Below are 7,474 nucleotides of genomic sequence, written 5' to 3'. Positions count from 1 at the left end.
TTTGTCACTTCCACCTTTGAATTAAATCATCAACACTGGAGTTTCTTGAGCGTCTATGTGGTGCCCCTTGGTTGCGTCCTGGTTACAGGAGTGCAGGGGCACATTAATAAAACCATTCAAAGCTACCTCAAATGTGATTGGATTCACCGTGATGCAGTCCAATGTCAGCAGGTCCCTCGGATCACAGTGACCTGTATACAAAAACATTCAGTACCTAAAGAATACATGTCAAGGGATATTTGAACTCATGTCCAATCAGTTGCCAAACGGCATTGTCCCACCATGGGTCCCAATTCTTGAGCTTCGTGTCTTAGTCATCAATCTAAATACTTATGCATTAGTCGAGGTGAGATCTGGTATGCATCATAGGTTAGAAGTCGGGGAGCTTTAGTGGTTGGTGTGGAAAATGGGAACCTGTCTCGGAAAACAGCAAACAATGGAGTGACAGGAGACAAAATGTTCAAGAACAACAAATTTAAACCTAGGATAAGACAGAATGTCAACCAATTGGTGAAAAATAAACAAGTACATATCAGTCTCACTACAGCACCGCAGGCCATAAATTATCTTCGTGCCTGGATCCAAACCTCTCCGTCGATAGCCAATTCTGGCAGTGTTTCTGCAAAAAGTCAAAATCATTTAATAACAATTTTAAGTCAATTAACTCACCTTATTGATTTGGAATCATGAGTTAATTTCCAGGTGTTAGGGTGTATCTATTTAAGTTCCAACTTCTAGTCTTTGTCTGGGATCTTTTTTGGATTTGGTCACAGGACAGCAGCCGACTGGCCTTTGCCATCTGCTTTCAATTAGGGGAGGGGGTGAAAACAAGTCTGTGTCAGCTATCGTGGTCATCGTCTGGGCTGGGGCTCCGCTGCCCCCCCTCCCTTTTTCACTGCTTCTGCAGTTCTCCTGTTACAATATATATATATATATTATTTTTTTTTCTAGCATAAATATAACAGCTGTGCCAACTGTTTCTTCATAATTGATAGATTACAGTTAAGATTTTGCCGATTTAGTCTCGCTTCAACAGCCTTCCAGAGAAGTTTATTATTATTAAGCTATTGGTTTAGAGTTCTCGGATGGAGTTTAATTTCGACATTTGTTGATCAATCAAATGTGAAATTATCTCCCACCGATGTATTATTTTTAAATCAGAATACTACCTTCTTAGCACAATATTTTCACAAATCACAACAATCCTTGCTCCATATTTTAATCAGATATTTAAACCTATTTTAATCTATGAGCTCGTGAATGAATAAATCATTAGTTTAGAACTAAATAAACACATTAGAGAAAAAATGTCGTCTAGCAGCTCATTAGCTGGTCTTAAAACTTAAGGTAAACATATTTTATCAAACAATATAATCATTGTCTCAACATGTCATTTTCCGCCAAATTAAACAAATCTCATTACTTTTAAGGTTGTTTAACAAAACATTTTGAGCTCTAAAGATCATACTATCGATCTCAATTAAGCTCACTAGTTTATTATTTATTTCACCTCACTCGCTTTTCATTTCATACATAAATTCTATTTCAATAATCAGTTGTTCCCCATTACTATCAATTTGATATTAGTTCTAGTAAAAAGAGAGGGCTTAAATATATTTACAGCCTCCCGTATTGTGCTTGGCCAGAACACAATAAGGGGGGCTCACAGCGGCCTGCTCTCCTAAATTTTGAACACCATTCCCCTTATCTTAATCAAAGGCGCCACGTGGCACACACGGGTGCCTGCCAGAATATGAACAAAGGCGCTTCATTTATTATCCTATACTCGATATTTAAGTATTTCAAAAACAATTACTTTGTTCGTCCGCGCTCCCTCTCCACTCACGAGAGCAGAATAAGGAGCGCTCACTTCACTCACAATTAGAGGAAAGAAAAGAAAGAGGACAAAGAAGAGAAACGTTGGGGCACCCCACACACACTGACACAAACCAACGACAAATAACAAACATCCGCGGAACAAATTTGAGTTGCTCATGCCCCCCATCCCAGGATCTCAGCGTTCATGCATACGCTGGAAATGCACTTTACTCGTGATTTACGCAAATCGGTCCTGCCGGAACTCCTCACATAGGGAGTTCTTAATTACAACACGAAACGGGTCGTCAAAGACGCCCGGAACTACCTCACATAGGGTGTTCTTATATGCATTTTGTAATCGCGATATATAAATAGATAAATAACATACACATTATTAATTTCCACAATAAAAATTCAACCCCCTCCGGGGCAGCAGCGTAATAAGGCAACAGTGCAATCTTGTAACACTCCTACCTTATTTTGGTACCACACCGTCTGTCCCCAAGTGAGCCGAATTCCAGAATTCTGTGCCGCCAACTCCCGCGAGAATCCTGCCGACAACGCCAATTGAAGAAAAATAGTCGTGTAAAAACTGTCAAAGACGATTTCTCTTTTCTCAGGTTCTTTTATTCTCGTGGAAAAAACAGGAAGTGAACGGCACACAATTCTAGAGTTACAGAAAATGTTCAAATACATTTATTGAGGAAATACTGACCGGCCAGGACATTTCACGGATACGGGCTCCGTGAAAGTGTCTCACCCCCCTTCTTGTCCCGTATATATTTGTGTTAACAGATGTGGTCAGAGCCAATAGGCAGCCTAGTCCTGCCTTATGGCCAAGTCTGAATACAAACTTAACCTTATTTGGAAATAGGTAATGTGAAGCTGCCTGTTGGGGGCTGTTGAATTCTGTGACCAGCACACAGAGATAATTAAGTCCAGATGGTATGTGGTAGAACAAAGAACACTGTGTTTTAGGATATAAGAGAAATAATATATTCTAGTTATTAACTATATGAGTAAATATGCATACAAGAGTATAATAATAGGTAAATATATATGTGTGTATCCTTTCAGATGTTAACTCCCAAACCGCTGCGCAGAAGTCAACTAAACTTCACCCAATAGTGTATTGTATCACATTCTAGTAGTTACATTTGAAAATTTCGTTCTAGGACATTTGGTTTGAGCGCAATCATTAAACTTAATTAAAAAAGTCATTTAAGCCTTTTCACAGTGAGATCTATGCGATATGGCCGAGAAATGTAATTTTGATGTTAACTCCCAAACCGCTGCGCAGAAGTCAACCAAACTTCACCCAATAGTGTATTGTATCACAATCTAGTAGTTACATTTGAAAATTTTGTTCTAGGACATTTTGTTTGACCGCAATCATCAATCTTAATTAAAAAAGTCATTTAAGCCTTTTCACAGTGAGATCTATGCGATATGGCCGAGAAATGTAATTTTGATGTTAACTCCCAAACCGCTGCGCAGAAGTCAACCAAACTTCACCCAATAGTGTATTGTATCACATTCTAGTAGTTACATTTGAAAATTTCGTTCTAGGACATTTGGTTTGAGCGCAATCATTAAACTTAGGTCAAAAAAGCCATTTAAGCCTTTTCACAGTGAGATCTATGCGATATGGCCGAGAAATGTAATTTTGATGTTAACTCCCAAACCGCTGCGCAGAAGTCAACCAAACTTCACCCAATAGTGTATTGTATCACATTCTAGTAGTTACATTTGAAAATTTCGTTCTAGGACATTTGGTTTGAGCGCAATCATTAAACTTAGGTCAAAAAAGCCATTTAAGCCTTTTCACAGTGAGATCTATGCGATATGGCCGAGAAATGTAATTTTGATGTTAACTCCCAAACCGCTGCGCAGAAGTCAACCAAACTTCACCCAATAGTGTATTGTATCACAATCTAGTAGTTACATTTGAAAATTTTGTTCTAGGACATTTTGTTTGAACGCAATCATCAAACTTAATTAAAAAAGTCATTTAAGCCTTTTCACAGTGAGATCTATGCGATATGGCCGAGAAATGTAATTTTGATGTTAACTCCCAAACCGCTGCGCAGAAGTCAACCAAACTTCACCCAATAGTGTATTGTATCACAATCTAGTAGTTACATTTGAAAATTTTGTTCTAGGAAATTTTGTTTGAGCGCAATCATCAAACTTAATTAAAAAAGTCATTTAAGCCTTTTCACAGTGAGATCTATGCGATATGGCCGAGAAATGTAATTTTGATGTTAACTCCCAAACCGCTGCGCAGAAGTCAACCAAACTTCACCCATTAGTGTATTGTATCACAATCTAGTAGTTACATGTGGAAATTTGGTTCTAGGACATTTGATTTGAGCGCAATCCTCAAACTTAGGTCAAAAAAGCCATTTAAGCCTTTTCACAGTGAGATCTATGCGATATGGCCGAGAAATGTAATTTTGATGTTAACTCCCAAACCGCTGCGCAGAAGTCAACCAAACTTCACCCAATAGTGTATTGTATCACATTCTAGTAGTTACATTTGAAAATTTCGTTCTAGGACATTTGGTTTGAGCGCAATCATTAAACTTAGGTCAAAAAAGCCATTTAAGCCTTTTCACAGTGAGATCTATGCGATATGGCCGAGAAATGTAATTTTGATGTTAACTCCCAAACCGCTGCGCAGAAGTAAACCAAACTTCACCCATTCGTGTATTGTATCACAATCTAGTAGTTACATGTGGAAATTTGGTTCTAGGACATTTGATTTGAGCGCAATCCTCAAACTTAGGTCAAAAAAGCCATTTAAGCCTTTTCACAGTGAGATCTATGCGATATGGCCGAGAAATGTAATTTTGATGTTAACTCCCAAACCGCTGCGCAGAAGTCAACCAAACTTCACCCAATAGTGTATTGTATCACATTCTAGTAGTTACATTTGAAAATTTCGTTCTAGGACATTTGGTTTGAGCGCAATTATTAAACTTAGGTCAAAAAAGCCATTTAAGCCTTTTCACAGTGAGATCTATGCGATATGGCCGAGAAATGTAATTTTGATGTTAACTCCCAAACCGCTGCGCAGAAGTAAACCAAACTTCACCCATTAGTGTATTGTATCACAATCTAGTAGTTACATGTGGAAATTTGGTTCTAGGACATTTGATTTGAGCGCAATCCTCAAACTTAGGTCAAAAAAGCCATTTAAGCCTTTTCACAGTGAGATCTATGCGATATGGCCGAGAAATGTAATTTTGATGTTAACTCCCAAACCGCTGCGCAGAAGTAAACTAAACTTCACCCAATAGTGTATTGTATCACATTCTAGTAGTTACATTTGAAAATTTTGTTCTAGGACATTTGGTTTGAGCGCAATCATTAAACTTAATTAAAAAAGTCATTTAAGCCTTTTCACAGTGAGATCTATGCGATATGGCCGAGAAATGTAATTTTGATGTTAACTCCCAAACCGCTGCGCAGAAGTCAACCAAACTTCACCCAATAGTGTATTGTATCACATTCTAGTAGGTACTTTTGAAAATTTCGTTCTAGGACATTTGGTTTGAGCGCAATCATTAAACTTAGGTCAAAAAAGCCATTTAAGCCTTTTCACAGTGAGATCTATGCGATATGGCCCAGAAATGTAATTTTGATGTTAACTCCCAAACCGCTGCGCAGAAGTCAACCAAACTTCACCCAATAGTGTATTGTATCAGATTCTAGTAGTTACATTTGAAAATTTCGTTCTAGGACATTTGGTTTGAGCGCAATCATTAAACTTAATTAAAAAAGTCATTTAAGCCTTTTCACAGTGAGATCTATGCGATATGGCCGAGAAATGTAATTTTGATGTTAACTCCCAAACCGCTGCGCAGAAGTCAACCAAACTTCACCCAATAGTGTATTGTATCACAATCTAGTAGTTACATTTGAAAATTTTGTTCTAGGAAATTTTGTTTGAGCGCTATCATCAAACTTAATTAAAAAAGTCATTTAAGCCTTTTCACAGTGAGATCTATGCGATATGGCCGAGAAATGTAATTTTGATGTTAACTCCCAAACCGCTGCGCAGAAGTCAACCAAACTTCACCCATTAGTGTATTGTATCACAATCTAGTAGTTACATTTGAAAATTTTGTTCTAGGAAATTTTGTTTGAGCGCAATCATCAAACTTAATTAAAAAAGTCATTTAAGCCTTTTCACAGTGAGATCTATGCGATATGGCCGAGAAATGTAATTTTGATGTTAACTCCCAAACCGCTGCGCAGAAGTAAACCAAACTTCACCCATTCGTGTATTGTATCACAATCTAGTAGTTACATGTGGAAATTTGGTTCTAGGACATTTGATTTGAGCGCAATCCTCAAACTTAGGTCAAAAAAGCCATTTAAGCCTTTTCACAGTGAGATCTATGCGATATGGCCGAGAAATGTAATTTTGATGTTAACTCCCAAACCGCTGCGCAGAAGTCAACCAAACTTCACCCAATAGTGTATTGTATCACATTCTAGTAGTTACATTTGAAAATTTCGTTCTAGGACATTTGGTTTGAGCGCAATTATTAAACTTAGGTCAAAAAAGCCATTTAAGCCTTTTCACAGTGAGATCTATGCGATATGGCCGAGAAATGTAATTTTGATGTTAACTCCCAAACCGCTGCGCAGAAGTAAACCAAACTTCACCCATTAGTGTATTGTATCACAATCTAGTAGTTACATGTGGAAATTTGGTTCTAGGACATTTGATTTGAGCGCAATCCTCAAACTTAGGTCAAAAAAGCCATTTAAGCCTTTTCACAGTGAGATATATGCGATATGGCCGAGAAATGTAATTTTGATGTTAACTCCCAAACCGCTGCGCAGAAGTAAACTAAACTTCACCCAATAGTGTATTGTATCACATTCTAGTAGTTACATTTGAAAATTTTGTTCTAGGACATTTGGTTTGAGCGCAATCATTAAACTTAATTAAAAAAGTCATTTAAGCCTTTTCACAGTGAGATCTATGCGATATGGCCGAGAAATGTAATTTTGATGTTAACTCCCAAACCGCTGCGCAGAAGTCAACCAAACTTCACCCAATAGTGTATTGTATCACATTCTAGTAGGTACTTTTGAAAATTTCGTTCTAGGACATTTGGTTTGAGCGCAATCATTAAACTTAGGTCAAAAAAGCCATTTAAGCCTTTTCACAGTGAGATCTATGCGATATGGCCGAGAAATGTAATTTTGATGTTAACTCCCAAACCGCTGCGCAGAAGTAAACTAAACTTCACCCAATAGTGTATTGTATCACATTCTAGTAGTTACATTTGAAAATTTTTGTTCTAGGACATTTGGTTTGAGCGCAATCATTAAACTTAATTAAAAAAGTCATTTAAGCCTTTTCACAGTGAGATCTATGCGATATGGCCGAGAAATGTAATTTTGATGTTAACTCCCAAACCGCTGCGCAGAAGTCAACCAAACTTCACCCAATAGTGTATTGTATCACATTCTAGTAGTTACATTTGAAAATTTCGTTCTAGGACATTTGGTTTGGGCGCAATCATTAAACTTAGGTCAAAAAAGCCATTTAAGCCTTTTCACAGTGAGATCTATGCGATATGGCCGAGAAATGTAATTTTGATGTTAACTCCCAAACCGCTGCGCAGAAGTCAAC

Source organism: Corythoichthys intestinalis, unplaced genomic scaffold (assembly GCF_030265065.1).
Source record: "Corythoichthys intestinalis isolate RoL2023-P3 unplaced genomic scaffold, ASM3026506v1 HiC_scaffold_26, whole genome shotgun sequence".
Lineage (NCBI taxonomy): Eukaryota > Metazoa > Chordata > Actinopteri > Syngnathiformes > Syngnathidae > Corythoichthys > Corythoichthys intestinalis.
This window is presented reverse-complemented; position numbering follows the sequence as displayed.